Consider the following 16,848-nt stretch of genomic DNA (forward strand, 5'->3'; position numbering starts at 1 on the left):
CGCACAGCAAAGAAGACCCAACACAGCCAAAAATAAATAAATAAATTAAATAAACTTATTTTTTAAAAAATCAATGGTATTTCTATATACTAGCCTTGAAGATCCTAAAATTGAAATTAAAAACAATGCTACTTACAATAATATCAAATATATGATTTTGACATAATGAGCAGACAAAAGATGTGGAAGATCTGTGCACTTAGAAGTGTAAAACATTACTGAGAGAAATAAAAGAAAACCTAAGTAAATTGTGAGATATAAAGTATTACTGGATTAGAAGACTCAATATTCTTAAAATGTCATTTCTTTCCAACTTGATCTGTAGATTCAGCACAATCCCAATCGAAATCACAGCAGCTTTTTTTTCAGAAAGTGATAAGCTGATTCTAAAATTTATATGAAAATGCAAAGGGGACCTAAATGTCCAAAACAACTCTGAAAAAGAACAAATTGGTATAGATATAGACATAGACATAGATATAGGTAGTGGTGAAAAAATTTTTTTAAACTTCAGGGAGTCAGCATCAAGGATACACATTGCTTTTTCTTTAATTCATATTGGGCTTCATGGAGGAGACAGAATTTGAGCAGCAGTTAAAAAGACCAGTGAAGGAGACAAACTGAGGGCTGGTAGACCTGATAAATGACCTGAGGTTTATGTCCCTGAGTGGAGGATGGAGCAGTTCTAAGCATCCTGCTGGTCCAAGGCTAGGTGGACACACAGGATAATCTATGTTGGCAAAAAACAAGATGGGAACTACACTGGATTTCAAACCACAGAGGGCATGGCCAAGGAAAAATGCATTCATAAATCCAAGTTTTTCTGGTTTCTGTTACCTCTCTTGTTGTGCCTTCTCAATCTTCTGGGTCTCAAAATGACCCTTAAATATTGCTGTTCTTTACAGTTCTTTCTTAAAACTTCTATTCTTTATATCATACAAATTCTTCCTGAGTGATTTCACCCCCTCCAGTGTTTTAAACTATTCTGACAATTTCCACATTTTTATCTCTATACCAGACTGACCCTCCCAGTCTTCAGATTTATATACTCAGCTTCCTACTGGATGTCTGTACCTAGATATCCTACAGATATCTCAAACTCAAAATGTTCAAAATTGAATTAATTAGAATGATGTCAGCAATAATGATGTGGTAAGGACCACAGAAAATACTCTCTTCCACAGAAGCAATGAGAACACTGGTGATAATGGTCACAATCAACTTTTTTAGGCCTCTGGGAATTAACAAAATGCTTGCAGGAATCAGAGAGCATTTACTGAAGAAAAGCAGCTAAGTTGTGATAAGAACAGCAAGCTTAGTGGCATTGCTCTATGCCCATCCCCTTCTCTCCAGCTCTGCAGTAACCTTTAAAACCGACAACCCACAATCATGTAGAAAACCAAGAGCCTGGCAGCCACTGGGGGAGGCAAAATGAGGTTAGAGCGCCTTCAAAGTGCTATACCCATATACTTATCATCTGACCTGTCTGATATTTCCCTGGAAGATCCCACTCACAAGACTTGTCTTTATTTGACCTGACTCAGAGTTCACCCAGTGTGAACAGCCTTGTCCCGGAGGGTGTTTACTGAAAATAATAAGTGCCAATTATTTAACGTCATTGCTGCTAGATGCAATGGATAATAGTTGGGACACAATAGGCTAACCAAAAGCCTAAAAGGAAAAGCAGGGAAATGAAAGATCCATAGGGGTTTTGACAAGCTCGGACAAATTCCTGGGAATCTAGAAGGCCACACACATGTGTTGGGCTATGTGCATGCTTAGGAAAAACCTGAGGAGACCCAAAGCTCTCACCTCTGGCTGATTTTGAGGTTCTACATAATCAGGAAATGCAGCTAAGACAGAGTTTCAAATTATCTGGCTCAGTGTTGAAAGCCCCAAAGTGAACACAGAGCCCCTCAATAAATACTGGGAGACATTGATTCCAGGCATTTAAGGAAATCTCTGTCTAATCATTAGCTGATCAGTAAGCCAACCAAGTGAAAACTTCAGTGGTCACACATGACAAAGAATACAAACTTTACAGAATTACTTCAGAAAAGTCATTAACCAAACAAATAGCAACAATAACAAAGACAAACAGAAAAACAAAACAAAACATAAAACACCCTGGGCATAAGAGAGCATCTAATTTCAAGAGTTGCCACGTTATATTTTTCAAACAAAACAAAACAGTATAAGACATGCAAAGAAACAAGAAAGATAGGCTCATACACGGGGGGAAAAAGAAGTCAATAAGAACTGTTCCTGAGAAAGTCCAGATACTGGAATTACCAGACAAAAACTTTAAATGAGTTGTTTTAAATATGCTGAAATAAAGGAACTCGAGTCTACTGAAACTAAAGCAAAGTATGAAAATGATGTCTCATCAAATAGCAATTATCAACAAAGAGATAGAAATTATAAAATGAATGGAATAGAAATTATGGAGTTGAAAAGTACAATAACCGAAATGAAAAATTCACTAGAGGGACTTGACAACAGAATTAGCAGGCAGAAGAAAGAATTAATGAACTTGAAGATAGGTCAATTGAGATTATTTTTTAATCTGAGGAGCAGAAAGAAGAAAAGAAAAATGAACAGAGCCTCTGAAACCTCTTGGACACAGTGAAGCATACAATGGGTGACCCAGAACGAAAAGAGAGAAAGAATGGGAAAAAAAGTATATTTGAAGAAATAATGTCAGAAAGCTTCCCAAATTTCATTTAAAAAAAAGAAAACATGAATCTACACATCTGAGGAACTAAATGAATCCAAGTAGGATAAATGTAAAAAGATCTACACCTAGACACATCATAATCAAACTGTCAAAAGACAAAGCAAAAAGAGATCATCTGGGCTTCCCTGGTGGTGCAGTGGTTGAGAGTTCTCCTACCAGTGCGGGGGGACATGGGGTTCGAGCCCTGGTTCAGGAAGATCCCACATGCTGCAGAGCAATTAAGCCGGTGCACCACAACTACTGAAGCCTGCACGCCTGGAGCCCGTGCTCTGCAACAAGAGAAGCCACCACAATGAGAAGCCCGTGCACCACAACGAAGAGTAGCCCCCGCTCAGCACAACTAGAGGAAACCCGCGCACAGCAATGAAGACCCAACACAACCCAAAATAAATAAATTTATTAAAAAAAAAGATCATCTTGAAAGCAGCAAGAGAGAAGTGACTCATTAGGTACAAGAGTTACTCAATAGATTAACAGCTAATTTCTCATCAGAAACAATGGAGGCCAGAATGCAGTAAGATGACACGTTAAAAGTGCTGAAGGAAGAAGACTGTCAACCTAAGAATTCTATATCCAGCAAAACTTTTCTTCAGAAATGAAGGAGAAATTAAGACATCCCCAGATAAACAAAAACTAAGAGGAGTTATTGCTGGCAGATCTGCCCCACAAGAAATACTGAAGTGATATTTTCGGGCTTAAATGAAAGGACACTAGATAGCAACTTGAATTCACATGAAAAAATAAACTGTTAAATTTAATTACATAGGTAAGTATGAGACAATATGAATGTATTTTTTCTTTATAATTCCTTGTTTTGATCACCTCCTCTTCACCCCATTGGTGAAGGATGGATTCCCCATTCTAGGGTTATGGGGATGGCTAGGACAGGTGAGATGGATAGCAGTTTATTAGCCACATATACTCACAGTCCAGGGGAGGAAGACACCACATGCCATGCAGGGCCACAAGGGGGTTGCACTTGGGAACAGGGTGAACAAACAGGGTCTGAAGGAGTCAGACTTTATAGTATCAAGAATATAGGGCTTCCCTGGTGGCGCAGTGGTTGAGAGTCCGCCTGCCGATGCAGGGGACACGGGTTCGTGCCCCGGTCCGGGAAGATCCCACATGCCGCGGAGCGGCTGGGCCCGTGAGCCATGGCCGCTGAGCCTGCGCGTACGGAGCCTGTGCTCCGCAACGGGAGAGGCCACAACAGTGAGAGGCCCGCGTACCGCAAAAAAAAAAAAAAAAAAAAAGAATATGAGGTGACCCTTGGTTTCCACAGAAGGATGTGATTGGCCTGTTTGAATAATTCCATGGGCTGACATGCTACTCAGGGTTAAGTAAGAACTTGCCTGATCCCCATGATAAGGAGAATTTTTTGGCTGGGGGACTTTATCATCCATACGAGCAGAGTGAGGAGAGGAACTTGGAGTTAGGCTATTTGAGGCCCTCCTGATTTTACCAGCTGTCAAGGCAGCACTTAATTTTAAGATTTACATTGCAGCTGACCTCTTGAAGGTCTTGATATCACTTTAAATCTTGGTTGTGATTGAGACTTTTAGGGAGTAGAAGTGCCTCCCTAGGAAGTGAAGGAGGAACTTGACCAGGAGAAAGAGGGCCACATGGTGAGGTGATCATCAAAAAATAGTAACTTTAGAGGTGACCCCTTTGTGGCCAATAAACGCATTGGACAGACCTGTGTGGCATTGGTGCAGGGAGTACCTGTCCCCAGGGGGCATGAATTTAGACTAATTAATGCCTGTGGCAATAGTGACACCCAGTGGGGGGTCCATTTGCCACTCTGTAACTTAAATAAGAATTCTCTGAGGAGTTCAGTTTGCCTTTCAGTTAAACCAACTTCCTGGGGCCTATTGGAGAGGTGGAAGTTCTGCTGAATGCCTTCTTTAAGAGCCAGCATTGTGTATTTTGAAAAGTGAAATGAGTACCTTTGTCATGATCAGTTATATCTACAACTCCAAAGGAGATAAGAAGTATCCTGGTAAGAACTTGTATTGTGGCCTTAGTATATGTCAACACATGTGTGACCTTGATTTATATTTTGGGTATCTACGAGGCAAGAGATTCCCAGAGTTTTTACCCCAAAGGGGGCAACTCTTAGGCAATGGCCCGAGAGTTTGTAAAAATGTGCAGATGAGACTAATTTTTGGCTAGGGCATCCACTGTTAAAATGACTACCTGAAGTGTGGCCAATTGTGCTGACTCTTGTGTGCCATCCTTTTCAGAGACATTCTGGTTAAGGGATGAAAAACAGCAACATTCTACTGAACTCCATCAGGTATGACGGTGTGATGCCACCCATAAAGTGTATGAACTCCCATTATTAGTCACTCAGTTGATCCTAAGGGAGTCCCCAGGTAGCCAAGGGAGAGGCTTGACCTCCTCCAGCCTCATGACCTCTGGCAAAGGACTGAGGATAGAGGAGGCCACACCTCCTGTAGCTGGGATCCACTAGAGGGCCCAGGTTCAGTTCCATCCTGTGTCAAGGAGGCCTCATTAGCTGTGATATGCTTGTGGGGTGCTGCTTCCAAGACCCAAGGCATAATGAGCCGCTAGGTATAAAAGGTCACAGGCTCAGGGACTGTGAGAACCTCAGTTTTCAGGGGATCTCAATATGTGGCCATCAATTGCTGCCCTGATGGTATATAGTGCAGTCCTATGAAGGGCAATTTCTTACATCAGAAGCCTAGGGACAACTAGGTCATTGTAGGTGGCCTAGAGATTCCAGGAGGTATGAAAGGAGGTTGCTGAAGCTACAATGAAGGAGTCTCTGAGGGCACTAACAGAAGTGCTTGTTGATTTCAATTTGACAGATTCTAGAGCTTTCTGTTGGAGAAGGCCCCATTCAAGATGGGTCAGTTTGCAAGTAGCAGCATCAGTGAGGTAAAATAAAATTTGTAAATGAAGAATATGGTGCCTCCAGAACCCCAAAGGGAGATCAGCTCGGTGCTTTGTGACCGCCTGGAGGGGTGGGATAGGGAGGGTGGGAGGGAGGGAGACGCAAGAGGGAGGAGATATGGGAACATATGTATATGTATAGCTGATTCACTTTGTTATAAAGCAGAAACTAACACACCATTGTAAAGCAAGTATACCCCAATAAAGATGCTAAAAAAAAAGAAATACTCAAAGATATTGGACTTGTATTAACATTGTGGGCACTTAAAGGGTCAATAGCTGTTTCCTGACAGTGTCAGAGATAGAGCAGCTCTCAGTTTACTAAAGAATTTTCAGGATTGTACAGAGGTAGTGGGGCCTTGCACTGTGTGTGGAGCAAGGGTCTATCCCCTTTTATGAGCTCCTTTGTGAGTATTTGTATGACCTTAGTAAATGTGTTAAATGAATCTCCTTGGAGGAGGACGTCATCAAGGTAATGTCATATCTGTATTCCTAGAGAAACGTGGTTGCAGTTAGGATCTTTCGTGTGATGGCAAGGCCACTGAGGTACCCCATGAGTAGCCTAGTAAAGGTGTATGTATCCTTTCGGAGGTGAAGCCAAACAACAGTTGAAAAGGTATTGAAGTAGATACTGAACAGAATATATTATCCAAATCTATAATAGCAAAATAGTTGCCAAGTGGATGGAGTCAGTAATTCCAATAATATTGGGTATTGAATATGGGGGCCATAGTGGATGGGGCTGCTGAATTGAGGTTGCACTTACGTACTGTGAGGCACCATTCATTCTTTCCAGGTTGAAGAACAGGCCAAATTGGGATGTCAGATGAAGGAGCAGTGGAGATAATCACCCCTTCACTAGTTCAGTCTTACATATAGTAAGTTCTAATCCTTGAAGGCCCTATTTTAGGTTACATTAGGTCATATTAACTATTTTAACTGGGGAATCCATGGCACCTCACTTAGTCACAGAAATTTGTAAGTGCCAAAACTTTATTTAATTTTAATTTATTACTCATGGGTCAGAATGTCCATGCCCACTACAGGATATTTTAGGATAATGGGTGCAATGACCATGGAGAATTTAGGCAAAATAGTAATTCTGATGGTTAAGGTGAGGCATACCTATTTGTCCTATATTTTACAGTCAGTAATTTCCTTAAGATTATAGAGGGTACCTTGTTTAAATTTAACGGGTCCTCAGGTATAACTGTGATTTGAGTCCCAGTATTAGTCCACGAACGTTTGCCAATTGGTGCATTTCAACTGCAAGTGTTGAAGTGAATTCAGAACCTATGTTGTAAAGGTGTAAAAGTGCCCTTTGTCTTTTTTGCTGTATAAATTATTTTAGTAAATTTTGTATTTCCAGTTGTGTTAAATTGTGGACCTTTGTTTCAATTTAATTTTTTTCCTGCAACCCTGAGAATTGAGCTCTTTGTTGCAGTGGAGGCGTAAGCAGCAGAGTGGTATAACAGAAGATCATTGGGTCCACAATTCTGCTACAGCCCCACTCTTTCCCCTACAGGGACTTCCCTTTCCCCCTCTCTTTTCTTTTTCTAAAAATTCCCTCATAACAATTTAGATTTCTAGCCATGTAAAGCTGCTGCTTTCAGTTTCTGTCTCTACCCAATCACCTGTGATGTGGACCTTCTTGGTGGTTACAGGGAAAGGTTCAGGGCCCTGGGGCCCACTTCATAGGCAGCTGCCTTCTCCTCCAGGGAATTCCAGTCAATCTTCCCTGAGCTGAGTCCACATCCAGTAAGATCATTTTGTGTATGGCCTGGATGGGATTCATCAAGCCCCGTGATTGCAAGATTAGGACTTTTGGCGTGCTTGTAAGCAGCAATGTTAGGTAAAACCCAGGCACATTGGCTAGGGGTTATGGATTGGGACAGCAATTAAGTATGAAATACTCCTTTCCATTTTCTTTTTATCATCGGTGCCTGGACCATGGGCCACCATGGATATGCACCTCAATACCTTTGGGGGTCAGGAGAGCATACACAACAGTAGCAAGGGAAGCAGCAGTATAGAGAGAAGTGAAAATGCTACCCTTGCCTGAATAACAATGACGATTAGGCAACTAATAGTCAACTTAATTCTCCCCAGGGTGATGGTCTCCTTCCTTTCCACGAACCTCACAAAGAAGTGTCCCTGGGCCCATCCTGGCAGTGCACAATCATGAACAAGGTATGTTATGGCTGCCCAAGCAGCTAGTGACAGTAACCAGGCTAGATACCGTGACCACAGAGCTATAGCCTCACTGCTGGTGACTGTGACTCAAGTGCCAACTGGTCAAGATGCTGTGTGTGCTGCCTTCACAGGCAGGAGTCTCAGAGACCACCTGCCAAACACGGGCCCAAACCAACAGCATACCATGTTGGGATATAGTCAATTAGCAACCAGTCTTATCTTGAGGATTAGAGCATTCAGAGTAGGAATAGATGATAATACCCAGCAAAGACAACACATTGCCTTGCAAGCCAAAGCACAAGTCCACTGGCAATTGTCAGTTCTGTCCCAGACAGTATTTGCCATATCACGGAACCAGTTAATTAGCCGTGAACAGTTAATTAAAGCTGACCCAGTGTCCTTGGTCATGGTTGGTCCATCCTGTTCATGACGCCAGTTGTGTTGATCACCGCCTCTTCACCACATTGTTGAGGGAGGGATACTGCCCTAGGGTTATGGGGATGACCAAACACACAACACCCAACACTGGACAGTTGAAATAGACAGCAGTTTATTTGTCACATGTATTTACAGCCTGAAGGAGGAGGACACTGCATGTCACACAGAGCCACAAGCGGTTTGCGCTTGGGAACAGAGTGAACAACCAGGGGTGTGGGAGGCAGGCTTTGTAGTTTCAAGAGGATGGGATATTCCCTGGCGGTCCAGTGGTTAAGACTCGGTGCTTTCACTGCGGAGGGCACAGGTTCAATCCCTGGTCAGGGAACTAAGATCCTGAGTGGCACGGCCAAAAAAAAAGAGGATGGAGTAACCCCTGGTTCCTGTGGGAGGATGTGACTGGTTTGTTTAAATAATTCTCTGGGCTGGCAGGGAACTGGAGCCCACTACTCAGGGATAAGCAGAAACTATGCCTGGTCTCCATAATGAAGATGGTTGTTTGGCTAGAGGACCTTATCTGTGGAAGGAGAATGAGAAGGGGAATTTGCAGTTAGGTCATTTGAAGCATTCTCAATTTTACCATATGTCAAGGCAATGCAGAATATTAATTTTAGGCCATATACCACATTCCTTTTCCTCCCTTTCTGATTTAATATTTATTTATTTATTTGGCTTCGTCAGGTCTTAGTCGAGGCACGCGGGGTCTTTACTTGTGGCATGTGGGATCTAGTTCCCTGACCAGGGATTGAACCCGGACACCCTGCATTTGGAGCACGGAGTCTTAGCCACTGGACCACCAGGGAAGTACCCCCCTCCCCGTCCCCCACCTTTCTGATTTAAAAGACAACTGTGTAAAGTAATCAGGACTAATCTGTGTTGATGACATACAATGTATAAAGATGTAATTTGTAAGACAATAACAACATAAAGGAGTGGGGAGAGAATGGAGCATTCTTGGAGCAAAGTTCTTAAATAATATTGAAATTAATTTGGTATTAATTTAAGTTGGTTTTTATAAACTAATATACTAATTGCAATCCCCAAAAGCCACTAAGAAAATAACTGAAAATATAAGAGAAACAAGGGGGACTTTCCTGGTGGCAGTGGTTAAGAATCCGCCTGCCAATGCAGGGGACACAGGTTCGAGTGTTGGTCTGGGAAGATCCCACATGCCATGGAGCAACTAAGCCAGCACGCCACAACTACTGAGCCTGTGCTCTAGAGCCCGCGAGCCACAACTACTGAAGCCCACGTGCCACAACTACTGAAGCCCACGCGCCTGGAGCCTGTGCTCTGCAACAAGAGAAGCCACCACAATGAGAAGCCTGCGCACCGCGACGAAGAGTAGCCCCTGCTCTCTGCAACTAGAGAAAGCCTGCGTGCAACAACAAAGACCCAAAGCAGCCAAAAATAAATAAATAAACAATAAATTAATTTTTTAAAAAAAGGTAATCAAAATGGTAGGCTAGAAAATAATCCACTTAACCCAAAAGAAAGCAGTAATGGAGGAACTGATGAACAAAAAAGATGTGAAGTATAGAAAACAAATAGCAAAATAGCAGACATAAATCCTACCTTTTTGCTAATTACATTAAATTCAAATAGATTAAACACTACAATCAAAAGGCAGAGGAGATGGGAAGAATGGATAAAAAAGCATGATCCAATTATATGCTGTCTACCAGAGACATGCTTTGAATTCAAAGACACAATTAAATTGAAATTAAAAGGATGAAAAAAGACATCATGAAAACAGTAACCAAAAGAGAGTTGATATACTAATATCAAAATAAACTTTAAGACAAAAATTATTACTAGAGACAAGGGAGAGCATTTTATAATGATAATAGGGTCACTAATTCAGGAAGATATAACAATTGTAAATATATACATACCAAAAAACACCCCCTCCCCCAGATACATGAAGGAAAACCTGACAGAATTACAGGGAGAAATAGACAATTCAGCAGTTATAGTTGGGGACATTACTACTGACCTTAGAGAAATTTCTTTAAAGGCATACTATGAACAATTGTATGCCAAGAAATTAGATAACATAGATGAAATGGACAAATTTCTAGAAAGACACAAGTTATCAAAACGATTCAAGGAGAAATAGAAAGTCTGAATAGACCAATACAGGTAAAATGATCGAATCAGCCATCAAAAATTCCCTCATATACACACATACACAAAAAGCCCGGACCAGATAGCTTCACTGCCAAATTCTACCACGGAAGAATTAACACCAATCCTTCTGCTCAAGCCAAAAACCTAGAAATCTTCCTTGACTCTTCCCTTTTCAGCACCCCTCCCCCATGTATCCCAAGTGCTTAACACAGCACTTAGCACAGAATAGGCATGTATTCATTTATTCAATGAATATTGTGTTGTTACCATATTCCAGGTACTGTTCTAGGCATTAGACCTACAACAGTGAACAAAACAAGCCCCTGACCTCATGGGACTTACATCTTAGAAAATGAATGAGTGAATGAGTAAATCTTTTAATACTTAAATCAGGCACCACTTCTCCCCTCCCTTCTCAGTCCTCTGTCAGAATCCGGGATAAATCTCCTTTACCATTGCATTTAGTTTTTTGTGTTGAAATTATTATTTTTATTTGTTTATTTTCTTTACAGATCTCTCTCTCCCCCACTTAGCTGTGAACTCCTTGAGGGAATTCCCTGACTGTCCAGTGGTTAGGACTCCATGTTTTCACTGCCAAGGGCCCGGGTTCAGGGTTCAATCCCTGGCGGGGGAACTGAGATCCCACAAGCTGCACCATGTGGCCAAAAAACCCCAAAAACCAAACAAAAAAAATACTGTGAACTCCTTGAGAGTTCCTCCTTGAGGATTTTATCTATTTATTGAATCTTGTTTATTTCTAGGCCCTGGTACATAGCAAGTGCTCAATAATGGTTTGTCCTATACTATTCAAGGTGTTTTCTAACTTTAAAGACAGTCTCTACTCTCTCTGGTTCAATTCCGCCTCTAGCCCCTCCCACACGGCTGCACAACTTGCTGTGGCCAGGAACACTGGTCAGTTCTTTGTTTTTCCTGGCTTTCAGGTTCATTTCATACATAGGACCCTGGGGCGGTACCTCAGACCAAGCCTGGGAGTCCTGAAGTACTCCCAACTGCCCAGGGAAAGAGCCTGCTCAGCCCTCTGCATTTAGAAAGGGTTCTTTCAGCCCAATCCACTTTGATCCTTTTAGTCCTGAAAGGCTACCCTTTCCACTGTAAACTGGGGCCTCAATAATTCCAAACACTTCCCTCATCCTGGGTCAGGTCCCTGTGGTGATTCTGGGGTACACCCTGGAGGAGTTAAGTGGAAGTTTTTCAAACTGGGGAAACAAAGAGCAACAAGAAAGTGTGACTAGCTCATTCAACCTGGCTCTACTACTGGGAAAACATCTCAAACCACAGATCCTTGGTGAAGAAGGCCCAGCACAGTCAGCTTGGGTGTAAGGCACACCATGGCATTTGAGTGGCAGGACATGGCAGTCACCTAGGTATCTGCTGCATTTCCTACCTGTTAAGGAGTATAGTACTGACTACAGAATTTCTGTGAGTCAGTATAACAACCTCTGTGCTTCTGATGGGAAAATAGGCCAAGAAGGGTTAACTAGACCAAGGGACTCCAGTCATTTTGTGAGGAGAGACCATTTTTCATTTCACTTAAGCCTTGAGAACACCTGTGTGGGGAGGGAAGGGATGTATGCTTGTGTGTCTGCGTGAGTGTGCTGGAGGAAGCTGGAGGGGGGAAGCACTAAGAATGATGGACCTGAGGGGACTCAGGGAATGGATAATAATGATAGGAGGGGGTTAACGGAGCTGACAGGGAAGACCCTGGGGGCAGGAAGGTGGCGGACAGTAAAGGTCCTTGGAGTGGGGAGGAGCTGACAATCCGACAGTGATGACCCTACACAGAGCCATAGAAGGGCTGCTGCTGTTTGCAGCATTTCCTTACTAGTTGATCCAGTGTCCTAGTTGGGCCCCCCTGGGCTGGACTTATAATGTACGTGCCCCACTACAATGCCAACACATCAAACAAGCCACCATTAGAACAGGATCATTTTCCTCCAGGCAGCTGCTTGCTGCAATCATTCTGCTGATTAAATTTCATTCTGGAAAGTACTGCACAGACATTAATCAGGTGTCACAGCCACTCCATCCTATAGAGCCAAAGCCTCTCTGACCTTTAAAAATATACCAAACAGTTGCTAGAACACATCTCCCCGGGGAGAGTAGGTCCTCAGGCCACCCCACAGAAATCTCTGCTGTCCTTGCCCCCTTCCAACCGATCTTCCTCTCCCCCGGAGATAGAAAAGGGAAACAAAGACCTTTCTGACATTTTTGCCTGGGGGACTCTGGTCAGCCTTCCATCTTGGCGGTGCCAGCAGCCCCCTACACACGTGGCTTTGAAGGTCTGGAAGGGTTTCCCCATCTCAAAACAGCTTCCCCACTGGCCTGCTCCACTGCCTGACATTTTCACTGTAATAAGCACTCCTCCCAGTTAAAACACTGTAGTCTCCAGAAATCCCCTGTTTAAACAAAATAAAATCAAACTGGTTTATCTGGAAGAGAGAATCCATAAATAATAACGGCACCTTACAATCACAGAACACTATTCCTTGCTTTCAGTGGACCTTCCCCTATGCTACCTCATTTCCTCTCTACATCAACCCAGGGTTGATGGGGATAGAAGATATTATTACTATCCCCATCTTGCAGATGTCAAAATGGAGGCTCAGAGAGATTAACTGATTTGATCAAAGTCCAAGGGGTAGAAAATGGTCTCCTGATGCCAAACCTTAAGCGCTGTCTGTCATGCTAACACAAATGAATACTGGCAACTGAGAGTTCTAAAAAGAGATGTGTTTTGATGGCGGTGCAGGCAATGGCTGAGGTCACCTCCAAGTAGGGTGACCCTTTTCAGAGAAAGGGCCTGCAAACAGCCAGAAGGTTAGTGGAGACAGTGAGCACCTGGGTGTAGGGGAGGGCGGTGGGGAGGCGAGAGGGGTGGAAAGCAGCCTGGTCTCTTTCATTTCAGATGTTACAATTAGTGCTCCCCTATTTCTTTCCCCCAAGCCAGTAGGTGGCAAATGAAGTACCTTATCTCTAGTTGGATCTTCCTGCCAGAAGTGGTGGAGAGATGCTGGGTGGAAGTGGAGGAGGGAAGATCACGTATTTGTGTCTCCCTGGGTTGGTTGGGCTGCCCCTGCTGATGTGTACCAGCAGTCTCTGGCTGCCCCACCCTCTACAGGCAGTACCCATTCAAGTCCAGGGCATTAATATGAAGATAGAGCATTATAACACTGTGTCAGTAATGTAAGACAGTGCCCTGTCCTTAAAGCATAATGTCGTTTAAAATGCAGTATGTAGTAGGCTGCGACTTAATTGGAAAGGATGCCTTGGACCATTCGGGATGCTACAGAACATTTGGCATGGCCATTAAAAACTGTTCTCCAGAGCCCAGGAAACTAATTGCAAATGCTTAGGTAATGCACAGCTGATGGAAAGAAGATTTCCCCTTAAGATGATTCCATGGTATATGTACAGGGATGTTTATTGCACTATTGCTTGTAGCTATGAAAAACTGAAACTAAATTAAATGTCCAACCATGGGGATTTGGCTAAATAAGTCTGAAACATTCCCACGACAGAATGTTATGCAGTTGCTAAAAAAATGAGGTAAACCTATATATACTGATATGGAAACATGCCCATGAAATAATATTGGGTTTTCTAAAAGTAAGTTGAAAAATAATGTTTATAGTTTGGTTCCATTTTTGTTCACTACCTATGTGTGTAGGTCCCTGTGTGTGTATGCATATACTTGTTATATATGCATAGAAAAAGTGGAAAAGTCTAGGAAAATACACACCAGACTTTTAATAGAGTTTACCTCTGAAGAGTGAGATTGGGGAGGGAAAGAATTTCACTTTTTAATTTATACACTTCTGTATTGTTCGAAATTTAGGTGCATATCTCACGCTGGCTGTTTGTTAAAGGAAGGAAGACTTTATTGAGCAGCTGCTTCCTCGTTATAGCAGGATCTGGGTTCCTAGCAGAGCTGAGAGGAAGGCATGGAGTTAGGGGCATTTCACCTTCAACAGAACTTCCTACAGGACCATCTGAGCTGCAGTGCTGTATTTCTTTTAAACAGCAAAACACTAAAATACAACCTTACTAATGGTACCCTAATAAACAAAGCTGCTCATTTGATCCCTCTCTATATTCTATCTTTCCCTCAAGTTACAGCCACCTCACCCTACCCCAGGCAGAGTTCCTTTTATCTTCCCAGGCAGGTCAGTTTCCCAGAAAGCTGTTCCTTTCAGGCAATCCACAGAGTAGACAGCCCCCTACCGGTGTAATTTCAGGGGCATAGAAAGAGCTGGACCAGAAGAAGTACTTACCACCTGCCAGCATCAACAAGCTTTAATCACACAATGAAAGAGAAGTACAGATTCCCTTTAGAGAGGTGACACCTTGCCTGAAACTTGTACTCAGGCAAGGAAGACTGAAAGCAGAGCCGTGCGTTTGTGTGTGTGTGTGTGTGTGTGTGTGTGTGTGTGTGAGAGAGAGAGAGAGAGAGAGAGAGAGAAGAACCAGAGTAAGTGAGCCCTGAGTGGCCCCAAGCACACACCACAGGGAGAACAGAGTACAATTATGAAACATTCACCTGTTTGTTTAATTTGTTTATAAAATAGAATTTGGAGGGTTTGGGGGGCTAATGTGAATAATAATACATTCTCACTGGATATATTTGAAAGGTACAGAAAAGTATAAAGAAGAAGGTAGTCGCCTATATTTCCACCTCCCAGAGGTAACTACAGTGAATGTTTATGACTTTCCTTCTAGGCATTTTTCTGTGCATGTGTATGCAATTTTAAACAAAATTAGGATCACACTATACATGCAGTTCTTAACCTACATATTTGCTCATTATTATGGATATTTCTATGTCCTTAATATTTGAAAACCCAATTTTAATAGCTATATAATATGTGCATCATATGGCTGTGGTATCATCTGGTTAATCATTCCCCTAAATTTGGGCATTTCAGGGTTTTTTTCCCCAATTTTTCTCTTTATTATAAATAACATTGCCATGGTCATCCTTGCACATAAATCTTAGTCCAGATTTCTCTTTCCTTAGTACAGGTTCCCAGAAGTGGAAATACTGGGTCACAGAGTGTAAACATTTTTAAAGGCTCTGTGGAGCAGTTTGAACTGGGAGCAAATCTATTGCTTCCCAGAAACTACTGAACACAGAAATCCTCTCCAGTCAAACCTGCAAAAAGCAGTTGGACATACACGCCCCTGCCCGCGCTGCCCGCGACAATGCCACATCTAATTAGGTGTTTAATGAATGTTTTTTGATGGGGATAAAGGAAAAGGATGTACTGAGCTCTGTAATTAATTAGAGGAAAGAAACAAGGCAGTTACAGCTTCACTGAATCCTATTCGACGATCCCCACCAACCACCATCTCTGGCAGGTAAACCCGGCATCCAAACGGTGAAACCCACCAAATGATCTCCCAACCCATTCCTGTGGGTTTGAGGCCACTCAACATCATCTCCTGCCCTTTTTTCCTGATTGTAAAGCAGTACATATGGTGAATTTTTCTGTATGGATTTTTTTCCTTCAATAAATAGTTTACAGTATAAAATATGGTAATTTTGTTTATCACTGATCTCACTCTAACCTTAACATTTTGTGATTATTAACCTGTCACATTTATTCTAAAATTCAAAAAAGCATGATCTAGCCTTTTTGAATATCAAGATTTCCCTAGTGTATTATTTCTGCATGCATTATTGTTCTCTGTTTTATGCCTTCAAATTAGGAAAATGTGAAATTCTGTGGGAAAAAGAACACTGATTTTAAAAAGAAACTACCTTCTTTCTGTAGGAAGAAACAGGTTGTTTGTTCTTCAGAACTTTCCTATCAAGAACTTACTAGAAGTATGTATACCTGTATCATTTTTTATGCTTTTGGTAATGTTCCCAAACCACGTACTTTGAAATCACAATCATTTCTTTATATTCATTTTCATATAATTCTCTTGATATTCTTCATCACACATTAGTGAACAGAAGCGAGATGTAATTTCCATTTCCTGCCCATAAGAGCTAAGTAGGTATTGTAATACAAGTTGAAGGGGGTTTTATTGTGCAAGGATGAACTACTGTTGGGTTTGACTGATTGAAGATGAACTTTGATGTGGCATATTGGAACGCTACTAAATGCAACTTACAATGCCTAACAAAAAATATATTATTTTATTATTGAGAAAATTTACTTTTTAAAAGGAGTATTTAACTCTCAAAACAAACAAAAGGAAAAGTATACATGGAGAACAAAACCAGGAAAGATGCACTCCAATCCATAAATTGTTGTTATCTCTGGGGAGTAGAATTGTGGGGAGAGGGTAATTTGCTGCATCATGCATCTCTGCAGTTTGGAGAATATTTACAGTGTCATGTTTTATTTCAGTAAGCAGAAAAAAGCAATGGATAAAAATTGCCATATATTTAACAAGTATTTAAGTCCCTA

Source organism: Aethalodelphis obliquidens, unplaced genomic scaffold, assembly GCF_003676395.1.
Source record: "Aethalodelphis obliquidens isolate GAN/ISIS:26980383/991018 unplaced genomic scaffold, ASM367639v1 scaffold77, whole genome shotgun sequence".
NCBI classification, from domain to species: domain Eukaryota; kingdom Metazoa; phylum Chordata; class Mammalia; order Artiodactyla; family Delphinidae; genus Aethalodelphis; species Aethalodelphis obliquidens.